At 42.3% G+C, this 19,949-nt stretch overlaps 1 long non-coding RNA gene across 1 annotated transcript; it reads left to right on the top strand.

Annotated features, from left to right (window-relative positions):
- The first annotated feature begins 4,044 nt into the window (after positions 1–4,044).
- LOC127025835 (uncharacterized) lies at positions 4,045–19,402 on the top strand. The gene is made up of 3 exons (XR_007767701.1): positions 4,045–4,171; positions 12,701–12,812; positions 17,620–19,402. It is a non-coding gene; the product is annotated as an uncharacterized LOC127025835 (long non-coding RNA).
- Positions 19,403–19,949: the final 547 nt, after the last annotated feature.

The raw sequence follows: 19,949 nt of genomic DNA, 5'->3' as shown, positions 1-19,949 counted from the left end.
GAGCTACTCCAGAAAAATACAGTCTGACTAAGCAAATGTTCTCCCTAGTGTGATGGCAGCATCCACAACAAACTTGGGAAAAAAAAAAATCACAAGCAAGGCAAACTCCAGGGTCTCTAAAAAAGCTGTTTTCTAATAAAACATTATCCCCTCAGGAAATTAATTTGTATGCTTAATTGGTTCAGAGAAATAATCTTCAGCATGATCCCTTAAGGACTTTGCCATAATCTTCTCTTATTATCCCATGCTTGCTGATAAGACCTGGAGCATTTCCTGCTTGCTTTTGGGATCACTATATAGCAGCATTCCTGTTTCTTTTGGATGAAATTGCCACAGGGTCAAAGGTGATATATTGGTCAGAGATGTTTGTTTCAGCTAACTCAGCTAACTCAGTGGAAACATGGCAAGGAGGAATGTGTGGTCAGATCAGAGAGACTAAGGGGGTCTTGGCTCCATTTTTGCCACTGACAGATCAAGGTATCATAGATGAGTCACTCTCTCCCTGTTTTCACATTTGCTAAAAAAAGGGCAATAATTCTGGGTGCAACTCCCTTCTTTGTAGGGGGGCTAGCACAAAACCGAAGACCCATTTAAGCTCTCACATAAATCCATGTACTGTCTCTGTCTCAAACACAATTTCATCTACTGACTCCATTTCCCTGGGATGTTGCGAGATGGGGGATTTGCTGTCATGTGGCAGCTGCCCTGTTTTAGCTGAATGTAAACTATTGCATCAGTTCAGTTAAACAAGCTCAAGTTGTGCACAGCACCGATGGTTTAAACTTGGCTTATGTTTTTTCACCAAACAAGGCTACAATCAAACCTCTTCAGAGAGATCCATCTCTGCCAGTGAGCGTGTTGCCACAGCAGATACCCAATACCAACCCTGTATCAGAGGCTAAGCCCTTCAGATCTGCAGGCAAAGTGGTCTATGCAAGCACTCCCTAACCTGCTTCAGAAGAAATCAGCTGTGTGAGCTCAGGTCACCAGTTTAATCAGTTTAAGCCACACCAGCTGATTTTGCCTGTAGCAGTATAGGCAGAGTTACATAAACTGCCCTGCCGGCAGACTAACAGGCTGCTACCTCCAGCAGAGTACTACTGAAAAAAATGCAGAGGCAATGAAGTTTTTCAGCTGGCAAAAAGGTTTACAGAGTGAGTATCTGTCTGACAGTATTTGCTATTGTTTTAAACTTTGTTTGACAGCAATTTATGTTGCATTTGTATGAATAAGCTGAAATGATATCAAATGAGTTTAATTCTCTGCAGAATTTTCATGTGCACAGTTGTTCCAATTTGACTAGACAGCAAAGATACCCAGATAACTAAACCATGTTTGCCTGTAATCCAGATCTTGATTTTTCTTTGTGAAGTACTTTGAGATCTGCTTTAAGAAGCTCTAGAAATGTAAAGCATTCCTTGGATATACAAGCTATTTTTATTTTATTGAGGTTCATAACAGATTTTTTTTTTTTTTTTTGCAATATCACATTACTTAGCAGTTGATAAGAGGAAGGTAAAAGCAGGTAATAAAAACTTAGATTCTCCAAAGAGGGTTAAAATTCAGAAAGTCAGTAACAGGAGTGGACCTGCATTGTCAAACACAACTTTCAATATATTTCTTTCTCTGGATGATGATATGGAAATTAAAAGATTACTCATGTTTTGTTCTAACCAAACCAATAATCTACACACCAGATGCATAGCCCACTGGTTACCTCATACATTGCCAAAAAGACTTCTCTATTAATTTGATAAAAATTGGGTTTTGGCATTTGGCCCCACATAAATGGGTCTTGGTTTACCTTCTGATGCTTAATAAAGATCAGTTGTGGAGAACATTAAGTGGGACTTCAAGGAAAATAATCTCAGAACATATTGCATTCTATAGCTTTGTATTTACCGAGTAACACTTATTTTCTGGAATAAGCTCAGCAAATTCATTTCCAGTTGTTTTTATTATTGCACTGGCACCTGGAGGCATGAGCCAGGGATTAAGGCCTCATTGTGTAGGTGCTGTTCAAACATGTATAAAAGTAGGTAATAAACAGAGGGCAATTCTGTTATCAGCCAGCCAAAAACATTTAAGAACGTTAGCAGTGCCATGTGTCTACTTTTACTTAGAGCTGATGAAAACTTGGAATTTCCACTCAAAAAAAAAAAAAATCCATCAAAATCTTTTAAATTTCTTTAAAAACAAAGAAAATTCTATGCCAAAACAGAAAAAACTGTCTTCCGCAAGTATTTTGGACCGGCTACATTTATAATTCTATAGCTGCCAACAATGCAAGACAGTAGGTGCTTGCAAATCCCACCCTCTGGCTTCAGAGAGTTTTGCTCATAATTTTCCTTGCAATAAAGCTGAAGATAAAATAAATCAATTTTCTGTAAATGAATCTGCAAGATTCATAATTTTAGGGATTACAGGTTTTCAACAACGAAAAGAAAAGGAAACAGAATGATACATGTCTGAGGCTAAGAGGAGTGCTATCCTTGGAAATACACAAGTGAGAGGATAAGACTATGTCAGAAAACAAGCTTTTTTCAACGTCACAGAATTTAGATCAGTGTTTGCTTACTTGCACGTGTGTGAGATGACAGTTTCTAGCAGGACTGTGCGGGAGCTTTCCTGCAACTAGCAATTGGTAGAACAGAGGATGTAGAAAGAAACAAATTTCACTATGAAGCTCAAAAGCATTTTACCAGACAAATTCTGGCAGTGGATCTGTAGGCTACCAAATATTCTCCCATTTGGTGATGGCACTTGAAATCAGCTGACTATAATTTTTGGGGAAAATACAGCTGCTTTCTTGCCTTTAAAAAAAAAAAAAAAAAAAAGCAATTGTGTCTCTCTGATGTCCTGGTAGCCTTGCAGAATTGTTCCACTGTTCTTGTTTGCCCTTTTGAGGGAAAACAGAAATCCTTGATTTCTGGATGTGCTCCATTCCCTCTAGGAACTGGCAATAGGTCAGCTCTTTCTGCAGAGCCAGCACAGGTTTGTCAGAGCACACGCTTCCAGCTGGAACCAGAAGTTGCCAAGCTGTTGTGCCCTTTTTTTCACTTACCAGAATAATGTCAGGCTACTGATGGGACCATCCATAGTAAAAGCTCAGAGCTAATTTCAGTCTGCCTTTAGATTTGCAACAATGTGGGTGCTTTGCTTTGCTGTATTTACCCCAAATTCTTTGGTTAGAGATCGGAAAATTTCTAAAAGTTGCTGTAGCTCCTACAGCTGGGCTCATTCTCCGGATAAACCCCATCCTGGTCCCATTACACAAACTGTCAAATTACTCAGCTATAGTCTGGCTGTGAGGAGCTCTCCCAAGGGAGATAGGAGGGTGTGGGTTAAGCAGCATGTATCAGATAATTTGTGAGGGGTAATACCTTTTCATTGCTTTGGGATTCTTGAAGCTTAGATCATGTTAGATGAGCCTCTACGGTGAGTTCTGGGGTTTTGCAGCTTCTGCTTATACTATGACTTCCCATCTCAGATGAAGTCAGGAAATGCTGAAAATGACAAGACATAAAAACGTATTTTGTTGCAAACCTCCACACAAGTTCATTCTGAATCACTGAATGTTATCACCAAAACAATTGACTACTTGGTAATTTAAGATCAGATTCAGGTGTTCTTACTTAGGTTCAATGTTGTCTTACTCCCTTCTGATGAAACTACAGAATAGAATTCCGTTGCACCAGAATCAGAACAGCAAGTCTTGCTTTTATTAAGTTATATCAAAGCAAGAAGCTTTAGAGGATTTTACCAGCTCAGGATTGGCTTCTAAGGACACCTAGGTGTTTGGAAGATTTGGATTTCATTAATATTCTGTGTTTACTTCTCTGAAGCTCCTTTGAAAACCAAGGCTAAATACCCTGAAATCAAGTTTTGTATTAAAACATCATTTGTAAAGGAATATAAATATAAGTGATTTGAAGATATTTTAAGACCTTTTTTAATCTCCGAGTAGGAAGTCTGATAGATCATAGAATGGAAGGGAAATGCTCTGAAGGACTCTCTTTCTCATAGGAGAAGTGTGATTTGATACAATCATGGTCTTCTGTGAAGATAGTTTGATTCTCTTGAAGGCCCCCAGGAAAGTGGGCAGGTTCACCTGTCTGATCCCTTAGCAGTCCACGTGAAGCCAAGAGCCTGGTAAATGGGTGCGCTACAGGTGAGAGCACAAAGCATACCTTCTTATCAATGACTATCAGAACAAAATATCATTCTGGAATGTCAAAGTTGTGCTCAGTGTGCATTAACCTTTCCCTTCCAGGTAAGTGTGCTTCTATGCATCTAGTACCTGCAGACGTCAAGAGAATGGTCAAACCATGTCTGCGGTAACCTTTTTAAGTCTTTATTGACTATTTATAAATGAGAGCTGGCAGTTTAATTTGTGTAAGATAGAGAAACGGTTACATAAATGCTAACAGTAAGTGCTGGGAGTATTTGATAAAGGCAATGGCAGAGGAGATGTGGACAGGACTGGTCAGCTAGAGGTGCTCATACATGGTGTACTGTATCGTCCTTTCCCAAATGACACCGTGGAAGGCTATTGACCACTCCGTTCCCAGTATTACCCATTGGAAGAAAACTATTGTCTCCTGCAAAAGACTTGCTTGAAGGTTCATCAGCAGAACCACGTTTGTTCCTCCTGATCCCAGGGAACTGTACTCTCCAGCACTGCTTCTGTGGATTGCTCAGCATTCAGAAATGAAACCTGCTCTGTTTGTTATCTTGCCAAACCTAATTAAAATCAAGGTTAGCAGGTCATCTGCAGGCAATCTGCTTCCTCCTCCTTCCCTCAGCCAACATGAGTCATTAACTAAAAGTGCAGCAAGCAGATCAGCTCCTGTCTTTGAAAGCTGGAGGACTAACCTAACTATTACATAGACAAGCCGTAAGTCACAAAGATGCCGAGAACAGGCTTTAAACTGTCTTTTTTTGTTGTTTTTCTTTGAGGATTTCTTTGCTAGTTGGTGGGTTTGGGGGGTTTTTTGTTGGTTTTTTTTTTTTTTTTGTCATCTCTCCACCACCCCCACCCCCCTATAGCTAACCCTTCCCCTGACAGGGAGCAAATCTGTAGGGGAGAATGGCCTTCTGCTTTAACTGATCCTGCCTCACCTTTATTGTCACGTCCTATGTTTTTGTTTCTAACTGTAGCTAATTATATTTTCATAAAGGTTAATTGTTCCAATGAGTTGAAGGAGAGTCAGCAAATACCCATGGGAAAGTAACTGCTAAACGCATGACTTTGGAGAGCTACTCATATAAAGCACTATGAACTCCCTAATGTGATTTACACAAAGACATTGTAGCTGCATTGTCTGCACTACCCTAGGCCTGTGTTTATCTCTTCCCTGGAGTTTCTCTCTTCTTGCCCTGTTCTTCTCCACCTCCCTGTGCTGCTTCTGCATGACTATCTCTGCTCTCAGTCTGCACTGGATATTTCTCTCTTCTTTCTGTCTCTCTTTTAAAAAAAATCTGCCTGCTCCCGGGCTGTGTATCAGATAGCCTGTCCTGGGTGAGCTTCTACCCCACCCTTTTTGTCAGCAGCCAGTTTTCCCTGGGTTGTCTTTTTTGCCCTCAAGTTGCACCAGGGGAGGTTTAGATTGGATATTAGGAAAAATTTCTTCACTGTAACGGTCATCAAGCATTGGAACAGGCTGCCCAGGGAAGCGGTTGAGTCACCATCCCTGAAGGTATTTAAAAGACCTGTAGATGTGGCACTTAGGGATGTGGTTTAGTGGTAGACTTGGCAGTGTTAGGTTTACAGTTGGACTCGATGATCTTAAAGGTCTTTTCCAACCTGAATGATTCTATCACGTTCCATCTGAGGAGAAGGTTTCTTCAAACAGTAGAAAGACAATCAGCCCTCTTCATGTTTGTTGGGGTTTTGTTGGGTTTTTTTTTGGGGGGGGGTGGGGGTGGTTGTGTGTGGTGACTTTTTTTTTAATCTCCATGACAAGTACAGTAACTGCTAGAGTAGAAATAACACAGCTTTCCAGACCTTTTGGCAGCAATAACTACGTGGAGGGAAAGGCATCCTTCAAGTGTCTGAAGGAGTGAGATTATGATTGAGATACACATACAGCAGGGTTTTATTTTTAAACCATTTATACTGAACTTTAAAAAATCATTTTAAAACATAGCTTTTAGTGGTGGGAAACGTACAGTTAAAGGCAACCATGAAGGAGTGGTGAACAGGAAAGAAAAAAAAGCACAAGAGAGGAAGATACCACAAAATGTGTCTAACTTTCATTAGCATTAAAAGCTATATGTGAAGCAATGGGTACTTTAAACTATTTTGAGAAAAGTCTAACAACCTTTCAATTTCCAAGTGTCTCCATGACAAATATTGTGTGGCTGGCAGAAAGCAGTAAGGACACTACCCCCCCCCCCCCATGTATTCATACATATATCTCAACAACTTCATGGCTGTTTTATCAAAGGGGCTATAAAAGTGTAAATCCTGACTGCATATTTTTAATCCACATGTTGAATAATAATGTCACACCAAATAAAGTGCTCAGTTAAACTCTGACTAGATTAATACCACAATGGTAGCATGCACTTGCGCATATTTATATTTGCCGCAAGGCAAAAAAGTACAGATATTAAGGGAAAGTACAGTATGTTCAGGTTTTCATCTGTCGTGAAACACCAGGTAAACCATGTTCACAAAAAGATAAGGATCAATGGAAAAGTTGAGGTGGACCATCCGCAGCCATTCTAGGCCTCGGTTGCCATGGTGATTTGAACCCAAAGCTCCTGGATGTGTTTGATTTCTATTATAAAGACTCTGAGTTGAGCAGAGCAATTATGATTGATTTATGGCCTCTAGAATAGCAGAACTTCTCAAAGCTATACTGTCTTTATAAGCAGAGTAACTGTGAGTGCCCCCATTTTATCCCCTCTCCTGTGTGTTTCATCTACTTTTTTCTTAGTTTGAAACAGTCTCTGATCCACCAGCAGGCAACTATTATTGTTATTCCTATCACATGCAAACTAATGTCAGGACTGGCTAGCACAAAACACCCCAGCAGCAGGGCATGTCGGGTGTATTTTCAGGGGGTCCACCCCATGTGAGGGAGGGCACAGAGGAAAGGAGGTGGCATGTCTGATATGCTACCAAGTACCTGAGAAAACCTGGCACCCTGGGGCTGGCAGGATGTAAGGGGGAAACCTACATCACAGGTAAGAGGAAAAGAGGGAGAAATAGGGAAGAAACTCACAGAAGAAGCAGCAGCATCTCAAACTGTTATGCAATTCCTGCAACACCTGCAGGATGAATAGACTGTCTACTGCCAAGGAGATTTGTAACTGCCAAGAATGTGCATAACAGCTAACATGGCCTGGGTTTCTATACATGCTCTGCTGGCTACACTTTCTTTGCTCAGATGCTTTTCACGCACTGTCTGGTGTTGCCCAGGGCTGTCAGCTTGAGTTGTATAGATGTTTCCAAGCAACTAGGTCTGCTTAACACTGTGCAGCCCCTTACAGAGATACCACCGTAGGTCCTGGCAGCAGTGCAGTTTCATTAGTGCTGCTTCTCTCTGGAGTTAATTAGGGTATGTGCTATAACAGGTCACAGTTGCAGAGCTAGCTCCCTTACAGACAGCTTACTTGTCTCTGTACTGCTCTGACTGTACAGGGTAGTGACAGCTAACATACAAAGGAAAAGTGGCAAGCTGCACACATTCCAGTTCACTTCTGGCTTCAGAAAGGCTTGCAATTCCAATGCACCTCCTATACCAGCCACTCAGAGATGAGCTTCACCTTCCCTGATAAGAAGATACATCTTCTTTGGCTCTGCCCTCTTTTTGTGCTATAGGAGGAATTAGAAAAGAAAGACATGCTGGTCCTGCAGATTGTGAAAGGTTTATCGTCTCTGCACAGACCACTTTGGAGAAGCCCAAGTTGTACAGCCTGCAGTGGGCTGAAGCAGTCTCTGAAGTGGACAAGAAGACTGTCTGCTGCTTTCAGCTGCCTCTGCACCACTGTTATTCCTCTGAACTCATCAATACAACTGAACCAAGGTGGGACCCCCAGGAAATCTCCCGCACTGGTTTGTCAGTCACAACCAGCATGGCTTTTCACTGCCAATTAATTTTCTTAATCAATGACTATAATCTATGCACAACCCAGTTGTATCCAGCTGTCAGAGCTAGTAGACTTCTGTACCTGCTCTAGCATCTTCATCCCAGCAGGATGTCTTGTCTTGTTGCTTGGCAGCACTTTCATCTCCTCTGCAGATAGCTAGCATGTTGGTTTGCTTAGGAGGGAAACAGATTTTGCACTGATGAGAGAGGGCAAAGAAGATGGACCCAGACTCTTCTTGGTGATGAAACAAGAGAAAATAGATAAAAATTGAAACACAGGAAATTCTGACTGAGCAATAAAAAAAACCAACCTTTTTTACTGTGAGGGTGGCTGATCACCCAGAGAGGTTGTGGATTTCCATCCTTGGAGATATTAAAAACCTGGCTGGACACAGTTCTAGGCAACCTGCTCCAGCTACCCCTGCCTGAGCAGGGTTTGGACTAGATAATCTCCAGAGGCCTCTGCCAACCTCAACCATTCTGTGCCAAGGTAAACCATTTATTCCAGAGGGAAGAAATGCAAAGGGTAGATATTCACCAGGCACAAATCGCTGACCTCAGTGGAGTGATGATGCTTCTCACTAGTTGGCAAGCTGAGCAGAACCACAAGGGCAGGAATCTGAGTCTATCCATGTTTGTTTTCATCATAAGAATAAATTCTCAAGAACCATTAAATGACAACTTAAAATGTTCTTTTTATAGTGGTCCTTCAGCATGGAAACTGGTTATTCAGAATGAAACCACAGCAGAATGTGTTTAAACATGAACATATTTCCTAGCTCTCCGAACCTTTGCTGCCTATGGACAAGAGGAGGGAGTTTTCTTTTCTGAAGCCCTGTCATGTTTGAGTGACACTGGCTCAGTATTATCACAGCCTTGCTGTTGGGCCCACAGTTTCTTCGGGATTTACATTCAAGGAGGAGGTAATACTCCTGCTCTGACCTGAGAGCTCATGCCTGTCCTTGGGAGTCAACTGCCTATTACAAAATGTCCTCAGGAGGGTTTTTTCCAACTGTTTTATTTATAAGAGCACAAAGAAAACAGGTTAATAATGCTCAAAAGCCATGGTTCAAGTGCTGTGACTTTAAGCTAGCCCATCATTTTAGAAAGTAGCTGGCAGTTTAGACTAACAGATCTTGCATAAATTAAGGAGATGTTTTAGTTCACTGGCTTCTATCCTCATGTCTTAGGCAAGGTTATAGTCATTTGGGAGATAACCTTGTTTGGTTGTACATAGTTACTATCTGTCATTCCTAGCTGTTTAAATCCTATAACAAGAAATAAACCTCCATCTGTTAAAAAAAATAAAAAAAAATCTTTCCCACTCAGGCAGGACTGTTGGGTCTTTGCATGTGAGTGTTCAGCATGACTTTAATGAGATGTTCAGCATAGTCCCTACCTGATGTGTTTAAACGAGGAGTTCTCCTGGGGATGCAACCAAGGTGCTGTGGCTATAAGTTAGGACATCATCTGCACAGCTGGAAGGAGCTGTAGTTGCAGTAACAGATGAGAATGATTTACCTGCGTTGCAATACTCCATTTCTGTCCTCTGCATGACAGTTTCCGTCTTCCTCTGTCTCCCCTTTCTTTCAGCTCCTGTTGAAATGAGCTGCTTGGTTGTTTTGTAGCCCAGACAGCATCTGTTTTATAGTGAGATGAAATCATAGTGATGTCCTTATTGCTGGGATAGATTGGTTGGTGTTACGAATGAAACACCACTACATCATCACCTCCTCCCCTCCAAATACTTAATAGCTTCGTCACCTGAGTGAGACTAGCCGATCAGAGGGGATGCAGGATGCCTTCATTATGGAGCACACTCTGGTGGGTCTAGGAGATTACTTCTGGCTTTAAGCATAATGCCAATGTAAGTGTTCCTGTCATAGTGTCGTCTTTTTCCTTGGAGTACATGGCTCATGAGTGACTTCCAACGGCCCACAGAGAGCAGCTGATAGTGCCACCAACGGCCAGGGAGATCCTTGTGCTATGGAGCAAGTTTTCTTCCTGTTGGTTTGTGGCAGCAGCAAAGGCTGCTGCCATTCTCCCTCCAAACCCACGAGGCAGCCAGGGTATGGACACAACTCGTATCAAGAAAGGTGACTGAAAGATGTACCTTAAGCTTCTGCTTTGCTGAAATGACAGCAAGCGCTGCTAAGTTTGAAGGGGCACTGACATGTGATGTTAAGTATTAGGTATGACAGGCCCATGCCTAGAGTACAGGTTCCTGGAGTTCCTCATGTGATTGTACTAGATTTCAACTCTTCTTAACAAAAAAGTAAAAAAGGGAAGAGAGAGACAGAAGGGAAGTTGTTTCTAGCCTCAAGGACTTGAAAGAGAATCCCAGATGATGTAGGAGACATTTCATCTGCATTACAGCTGCTCTCTTTTTTTCTATTTAGAGGTCAAGAAAATACATTTTTGAATCCAGGAGCTGAGAGAGTTGCCAAGGGGAACTCAATATTCTAGAGGGAAAATTGTTATTACACTTGCAAAACTTGAAGTTTCTGTAACGACTAAATGTAAAACAAATGTGACATAAGGAGAAGGAAAGAGTGGGTAGGAAAATGAGGAGATGAAGTAGAAAGTCAAATCAGGGTTTAGCACGAAGTCCTGAAGTCAGCTATATCCCTTTACAGCACAGAATTTACAACATTGAGTTCCGTTGAGAATACACTTAGGGAGCTCTGTGCTGAAGGACTCCCAGGGCATGGACTGCGTGTTGGTCTAGTTTTGTGCGGCACAAATGTGCTTGGCTCTGCTGTTACTAACAGTAAGTAATAATGAGAAGCCATGATAAAATAATATTGGGTATCACAGACTGAGACAAGAGGCTATTTCAGGTCAAAGTTCTCAAACTATGCTGAGTTTCTAAATATACCAAGTACATTTACACACTGTTTTGCAGGCAGACATGAGCTCATGCTGCTCATGTTCCAGATTATGAGCCTGCCCCAATACACAAATTAAGCAGCCACATTCAAAGGTGCTAAGCTCACACCAATATTCCTCATATGCAATTTTTGTTCTGCAAACCATCTCAGGAAATGCTGTCACTGCTATTTATAGAATTATTGTTAGTTTTTTGATTCCCAAACAGAAGAAAATGGATGTTTTGCAAACAGCTGGAAGGATTAAATCTTACACGATGAGAAACAAGTAGTGTTCCTTGTGCAGCCATACATACAATCCACCCACATGCATAGTACACAGGCACTGAGCTGCTCTGGACAGGTATTTGAGAGACAAGAAATGGCAAGTATATATAAAGCTGCAACAAGGCAGACTCTAATTTTCTCCTCTCTTAGGATATGTGCCAATAACAATGCTGTCCAGAGCAAGCATGCAGCAAGGGAAGAATGATGCCTTGCAGAGTGGCCACCCGCAAGTTGCAGCAGCTCCAAAGCAGAAAGCCCGATGGGGCAGCCCTTGCCTGGGGCTGGGCCTGGTGGCACAGCGCTGTCCTGAATCGTAACTCTTACTTTTCCCACTAGCCTGCGTGCTCTCATATGAGGTTTAGGAGTCAGCAGTCCAGGTGAGACTATGCAGGATGAAAGCACGAACAGAGAAGTGGTCCTCTGTGCTCACTGTGACTCAGATCCCAGAGCCCAGGCGCTGGGGCAGTCTTTACCCAAAGGCAATATGCTGAATGCACTACAGTATTTTCCATTCTGTCACATATCCCTCAATTGATTTTCACTGGCCACAAATGCTCTGCTTTGGGGTTGTCATTAGCTGCAGATTGATTGGGTTTGAACATCAGCAGGGAAGCTGGTTAGATGGTGCGGTACCGCTCTCACCCACCCGCCCCAGGACTGCTCTAACTCACTAGTGGTTGCACATGCATTTTGCAATTTGCCTTCTTTAGCCTGTCTTGAACTGGTTATGACCTCCCTGACAAAGATGACTGGCCCCATAGTCTCAGCCCTCTGACAGAGGCCTGTTTCTGAAGAGAGGTAATAGAAGTGTTTCAGGAAGGGCTGATGTGAACATTAATGCTGGCAAGCAAGAGGGGGGCTCCCTCCTGCAGCAGTTTGGGTGGCGCAACATAGATCATAGGACCTGCTGCTGTGTCCTTGGATGCTCTTCCTTCTGACGTGGGCTGGGTGAAGAGGCTGAGATTTCCCCCCCCCCCCCCCCCCCCCCCATTTTACTGTATACTCTGACAAAAGCTTCTGTCTTTGAAACTGACGTGTTTTAGAACTGTGTCAATTCTGACAACATTTCGTATATACACAATAGAGGTAAAGTGCCTTAGTGTCAAAACATCCTGTTGTGACATTTTCGGAGTAGTTTGGGGGGTTCATTGCAGAAGGTTGTTTCAAACTGAAATGTATTTTTTCAACGTCAAAATAATTTGAAAAATTTGACAGTCTGAACTTTGTTACAGTAGATTTTTAAAAAACTTTTTCATTCCTCTTATGGAATGCATAAAAATGTGAAAGTTTTAATTTCTGCCATTTCTAAGGAAATGGAAAATCAGCCTCCCCCACCCCCTTTCCCCTGATCTGTAGGTAACTGCCTCAAAAAACATTTCTTGTTTAAAACTTGTTAGCTATCCTCCACTACTAAAGATGTTTTCCTCCCTATGTCTCACACTACAGACTATACCATTTATGTGAACAAATTAATCTCTGGAGCTTCCAAGATGCAAAGAAATATTTGACAGCTGGGAACCAAAGAGATTAAGGAAGAGATTTTGCTACCTAAAATCAGGTAAGTGTATGATCTTCTTTATAAGAATGCCAGGGTCAAAAAGATTGCATCTTCAGGGATCAAAATACCTCTGAAATCTACCTGTGACTTGCACAAAAATCTATAGTAAGGCTGAAAGCTGGAACCAGATCTTTCTAAGTGCAGAGTTTTAACCAACCAAGCATTAATCTTCCTTTGCTCATATGCATCGATAACCTTCAGGCTACAGATAAAAATAAGAAGATGCTTCCATCTAATCAGAGGCACTAAGGGAAATCACACCAACTCCAGTCTGGTGGGGAGCAATCGGCTTTAGAGAAATGCCACAGTCACTGGCTTCCCTGGTCCCTTATTGCAACAACAGCAGGTGGTTTGAGGCCCCTTTCATCCCTAGAAGGGGTCAGCTGCGAAGCTTACAGTGAGGATCAAGAGGCCACATTCACCTCTTGTTTTCACTGGTATTCAGGGAGAAGTGGGAGCTCTGTACCTGCAGAGAGCTAGCTCCTTGTGGGACATGCGCAGGCCTGGTGCTCCACATGCACGTGTCTTGCTCTTTTCTAACCACAGTTGTTCATCCTGTTCTCTCCCCCCAACCTAACTGCATAAGTATTGATTCGGCTTCAAAACAAGGTATTAAAAAAAAAAAAAAATCCTCAGGGGTGAAATAGTGTCTGCTCATTGCAGCTGCATAAAATATTTTGCCCATACAATTGCACAGGTGAGTTAATTTTAAGCATGCCAACCAGCAGTTGAGTAAGGAGACCAAAGAACAAAACACAGGACGTCTGGTTTCTCTTTCACAGGGCTTCAAATACCCAGTTACTTGGCACAAATTGTCAAAGGCACTTTGATGCAGATAAGTATTCACAGCTTGAATCCTTAACTTGCTTTATCACCGAAGTTGAGGCAATTCAATGTTTAGTAAAATCTACTTAAGCCCAGTCACCTTTTTGAGGCTAGCACCCTGTATTCTCTGGATGGTCTGCATTAGGTCATGCTAACCTGACAGCTCTGAAGCATGGAGACATTAATTTGTCCCAGGAACAGACATTGATACAATCTATGCCCATCCTGCTCCTGCCTCTGAGCATCAGCCTGTTTCCACAAGGCCAGCAATGTGTTAAGTGAGAGTTGTTGGCCAGAGCTAAGTCTTGACCATCTGTGTGCAGATGCACAAGACAAAGTCTAGCGGGACATAACATTTTTATGGAAGGGGCATTAAAAGGTTTCTAGAGAAGGAGACTAAAACAATGAAAAAACAAATCCTGTAAAGTTTCAGTATTTTTGATACAACAGCAAATTTAAAAAAGATTGACTGGTTGTAAGTGCAAAGAAATTAATAGTTTTAAGTAAGAAATACAGGATAGGTAATACTGCCCCATAAACACTTCGTTTGTGCACAGAGAGACTATTAATTTTCATGAGTCTTCATACCATGAGACGGAAAAGTAATCGTTCAAGTCATGTATGATGAAATCTAATGTTGTGGTATAATTTCTTCCCATCGATCGGGTCCTAGCCTATCTGGGATGATTTATAGGAATAACTAGGGACAGGAACTTACTGCAGTATTGCAAGGGCCAGTTAAGTTTATGTGCTGTACTGATGTTCAGAGTTAATAGGTTTTAAATTATAGTCTATATAGTACTCCTACTGATGCAAGCTTACCTAGAGGGTCTGAACAGAAGAGGTAGGTGGTGGAGTAGCAGCTAGTACAGCCGGCAGTCACCTCACCGGTTGCATTTGGATCACTTGGGTATGACTAGTTGTCAGCAGGAAAACAGAACAATCAAAACAACTTCTAATCATAGTAAAAAAGGACCACAACTCAAGGGTGTAAATCAGCACTGTGTAGTTAAAAATCAATGGAGGTACACTGATCTATGCTAGTGAGGGTCTGGATCAGAAATTTGAAGGCAAAGAGGTTAATATTCCTTTCCTTTAATACAGAGATAAAATACAGAACCAGTGCTCTGGTGTCCAGAGCAGTTGAACCATCTTCAGAGAAACCAAGTTCCTGTAAGTGGACCTGAAAGGTGGCATAGAAATTACAACCACTGCTACTACCATCATTCACACTGTTATCACACTCCATGCCTCAATGGAGACAGTTCTAGAGTCAAACAGGGTCTTGCTTCTGCTTTCTGCTTTTGGTTCAGTAATGTTAAGATGGGGAGGGCCATAAGCATCTATAGAGAGGCAGAGGCTCCTGTAGGGAAGCTGGAGAGAAGAGAATGACTCCTGGTTCTGTTCTTGAGCGTCAGCAAGCTGGAGTTAACCCAAAAATGATACAGTCAGAACAGTGCAGCCTGCAATGGTATATTTGCATTTCCAAGGGAATCTCCTCTCTGCAAAACAAACACAGAACCCAGGGGATGACAGCCTAGGGCCAACAGACATTACAACAAGGCAGTGTTATGGCTGATGCTCACTTCTGGTGTATCACCTGCAATTACAGGAGCCCAAGCTCAGTCTGTGATTCATTGTGCAGAAGTTTTCAACATGATGCAAACAAAATTAAATAGCAGTTCATATTTTTTACCTGCAATTTTGTTGGGTTTTAGCCATGCTGAATGCATAATTCCTTCTATGCAGTAGAAGCAAGAAGCTGCTTCTTTGTTTGAGGATTAGGTGTGGAAGTTTTGTTTTTCCAAATGCTTTGTTGGATTTTTGAAAAGAAACAAGCAATTAAATCACAGCAAAAGGGAATTGTAGCAAATGAACACTTGTGCTCTGAATAGAGAGACACGAGGCTTCACTTTGTGCACCAGAGCCAAGAGCTATGCGTTTTAAGAAGTTCCAGTGACTCTGCCTGCCATAATTCTTGGATCCCTGTGTTAGAGGATTTTTTTTCTTCCTAACTTGGGCATTGAACTGAGTTTGCTCTAGACTGGCAAGAAAGATATTTTCTCTGGAGGTGTCTTATGTCTTTCTTCCCACTGACGAGGGAGGGAAATTCAAGTAACCACATTCCTAATGAAGGCACTTGGGTCGCAGCTCTGGCATTTGTACATCACTCAATCCAGATCAGTCATCGGTTTGTATTGCTGTCAAATTATGAGATCAGTCTAGATCTTAGGCTAACTGTCTTGCTTTTATACCAGTCAGGACCAACAGGCACAGACATAGTACACGTCATTAATAAGAACATCAATGGAGAAACGCCAAAGGTGTCACAAGTTGTACCTTACACTGCAGTAAATGATGGCACAAGATGCAGAACACAGATGAGAGGGGCTATTTGGAGCTAGCTGGCTTCTGCGCCTTGTGCATTCACCTGTGTGTGAACACAAATTTTGAATGTCCCTGGGCTTCAGGATGTGCTCCAAGATATGTCAGGCAACTTGGAAACAGCAGCTGTGGTGTTCAGGCACTGCAAGACTAAGCTAAAATGTGGCAAGCATTCCTGTTCCCTTCAGGTCCTTTTTGATGGCATCCAGGGAGGGCCGTCTGCTGCTGGACTCCCCCTTTCCCCTCAACACAAGCCTGTGACACATTGCAACAGGTCTCAGGTATACACCTGAGCGTGGAGGAACAGAATATCTGGGAAAGCATTGGGCTATTGCTGAGAAAGTTGAGGTTTGATCCATAGATCTGCTGCAGACTCCTTTTAAGACCTATTACTTAAAAATCTCTGTGTCTCTATCATTTAATTTATAAAGTGAGGATCATGCTCTTTCTTTTGTCTGTCCTACATGTTGAGAGTGCAGGAACTATCTAGCTTCATGCATACACACAGCCCGCAGTTCAAAAGGCCCTCATTTCTCTTTGTAGCATTAGGAAATAAGGAAAATATGTCTAATGGGCTATGATTCCTGCCTAATACTGGTGCTTTTCCCAATCAAAAGGCCATAAGTTCAATAGAGAAAAAGGAAAGGCCAGTGTTTTCTTATTCTTCCAGTGCTTCTGTCCCATTTTCTCTGCCTTTGTCCCCATTGTTGATATAGCTTTTATCTTGATACCTTCTTTGATGCCAAAACCAGAATTTCAATTACTTTTGCTTTGCTTTCTCTCTGTTTTGCTACCTGTGGCTATGGAAATCAGCAGTACACAACCATTCAGTTACCTGATCCAAATGATTTTTTGAAACAAAAAAGAATACTTTTTTCATTAGTTACCCTGTCGCAGCCCCTGCCTGTTCTAGTCTGGGCATACGAATACATTATTTTCAGAAGAGTAGTATTGAGGAAGCTGTCAAGAAAGGAGCGATTACATCTGGCCAATAGTCCAAAATGTGACCCTCCAGCCACGTGTATCCAGGGCAATTTGGATCCCAGCAATTTGGTGGCACTTTATAATAATCCTTCCTCAGGATTAATAGTTACTGCTGAACTATTTTTAACGTTAATGCCATCATTTTGCGAAATGCCATTTCCCTCTCTCCTCCACACACAGCCCACACATACCCAAACATCCCCCTTACAGCCATCATCCGTCAGACATACGATCAGCCTGACAGTGCGCACACATGCATACCTTCTGAAAGGGTATATGTTTGCGTTGGTGTTTCTTCTAGCCCTGAGTCAATCTAACATGCTACAGAATCGGAACAGCAGCATTTTGCACAGAATAAAATGCAAGAGAGAATGACATCTTTTAAGGCAGCAAGTGAGGACTGAGAAAGCTCAACAATAGCACCTGCATACTGAAATCTCTCTGCTCTGCATCCTGGCTAGGCAGCCATGCTTAATCTCTGCATTGTTTCTAATATACAGCATGCATCAGTGTTCTGTAGCCATGATCAGCAAAGGGAAGGATAAAGATCAGTCTACACTGATTCCTGTTTTTCTTTCTTCTCCAATTCTTATCTCTTTTTTTCACTCCCCAGAGCGTTCTGCTAATCCTCCAGGCATGCCTCACAAGCTCTGCTGCTCCCACAGTCCAACTCTTCCTGTGCTGCAACAGCTCTGTCATCAGCGATAGTGAAAACAAATGCTTTTTTCCCTCTACTCAGTGGCCCGTCAGCAGAAGTCAGTGAGCTATCCGGGGAAGCCAGTTGGCAGGACAGCTGCAGGTTCTGCTACCTTAGTTCTAGAGGCATGCAAGAGGATTAGGCACCCAGTTCTGGAATTGGGCGTCAGTCTGCCCTTTCTAGCTCTGAAGGCACCATCCCTTGCTACAGGACCTATCCACTCACAATGCAAACCAGCTGATGGACCTGGGACCTGCTGTGTTTCTGACTCTCTTTTGTCCTGTGAAGATACAAAGGAGTTAACCTTTGCAGGAGGCAAAGATTATTGCTTCTTGGTTGCTCTGTCAGTGAAGCAATGTAGCATTTACAGTTCCTGGTTGTAGTTAGATCTCTGAAAGCTACGGCTGCTACTCAAAGATCACAGGTAGCACTCATCCATCACCTGGAGATACAGTAAAGAGAGACAGGCCAATCTGCAGCAAGCAAGTTTATTTCATCTCTTCTGACATCTATAGATTAGGCAGCTGCCAAGAAGATACAATAAGGTGCTTCACCAGAAGTTACTTTCTGAATTCATCAGGAATCGCTGATGAGATGAGCACATGCTGAAGCTGTTGCTGGTCCCTGTCCCAGTGGCCGTATCTCCACTAATGAAGGAGCAACACTGAGCATTCACTGTGTGTCAGACTTGGGTTAATACACCAGGATTTCTGGCTCACTAGCAAGAAACAGAGCACACAGAAACCCAGCTTCATGCCAAGGCTTCAGGCAGGAGACATGTGCCCTCCCTTCCCCCATAATCATCTGTTCCTGAGTTGATGGAGGCAGCCACTGATCTGAATGAATGAGCAAGATTCAGTGCGGCGAGAGAAGCATCTGCTTGACTCAGGCCACCAAACAGCATCTGCTGCTGGCGTTGTTTCTGAGTGACACCAAAGAAAGGACAGGACCCGAGGAGTGAAGGTTTCATCTAAGAACTTGAGGATTGTCCTATTTGCCTCACCCCAGCAGCAGTGCTTTACAGATGCAACTATAAACAGCTACTGTATGTTAAGAATCAAGCTGGTATGTCTACCTAGAGGGTAAAGGGTTGTTTTTCCCCACACACTCCCCAAAGGTAGCAAAAGAGCTGCTTCATGGAGAAGAGAGCACATCATCAGCCAGCGTCTCAGTGGCTCACTGACAGCATGCTATCAACTGCTTAAGGGGGCACAAATCCATTTTTGTCTTTCTTTTTTGGCCCTGAGAAAAGAAAGGAGAAAAAAAAAATGCAATTTACCACGTGTCTGCATCACTTCAAGCAAACCAGTCACACAGTAACTTCACTCACAATTTCAGGCTCGGAGCCAGACATTTCTATCCAGGCCATCAATAAGTTTTGGATGGGGAGCCACAGTGGGCAACAGAGTCTCATAGCTATTGTAGGCTTCATCATAAGGTGTCAGTATTAAGCCTTCTCACTACCTCATCCCCTGCTAGAAAAATAATTTCCTTGCATGGTGTCTGATTACCCAAGTGACAAAACCTCAAAGGCAGTTCAGAGATAACAGGAGTCAGTGCAGGCCAGCGCCTTTCAAGAGACTTTCCATCCTCTGTTAAGCTCAGTCAAAATTAATTGGGCCTGAGGGGTCAAATTTTTGTAAACACATTTAGGTACAGTTAGATATCTAATTCCCAGAGTTGCCTGTGAAAAACTCACCTAAGGCTTATCTGAATCCTTAGATACTTAAATACTTTTAAATAACCATTCCAAAATCTTGAATTCTGCAGTCAGACAGAACACTTGAGCTGTCATTTACAAATTCTGTTTTTTTCCTAATAATGGGATTACTGGAGGAGTTTTGCAGTAGCTTTGAGAAAAGTCAGTCTTTTATATCTATACTTTCATCTCTTAAATTGGGGAAGGGATGTACAGAAAAATCCCTCTTATTAAAATAAACAAAGCCCATTTGTGTGAAGAAACTGAATCAATTTTCATTACCATCCTGTACACAAACCAAATATGACCAAGGCATTCATACAGTTCGGTCACATTCCAGTGACATTGATTAGTTTGCTGTTCTGTGGATTGCACGCAATTTCAAGGGCTGCGTTTGCTTCCTTATGGTTTAATGGCAATTTTAGGTAACCTTGTTCCTTGCGTGGAACAACACAACATCTGATAGATGCCTAGAAACATTGCTTAATTCTGTTAAAACACATGGTGATATTAAACAGCAGCAGAGTTCACCAGGAAAAAGAAATCA

The sequence above is a fragment of the Gymnogyps californianus genome, chromosome 25 (assembly GCF_018139145.2).
Source record: "Gymnogyps californianus isolate 813 chromosome 25, ASM1813914v2, whole genome shotgun sequence".
NCBI lineage: Eukaryota > Metazoa > Chordata > Aves > Accipitriformes > Cathartidae > Gymnogyps > Gymnogyps californianus.
The sequence above is the reverse complement of the archived record's forward strand: the minus strand, read 5'-3'. Positions and strand labels throughout refer to the sequence as shown.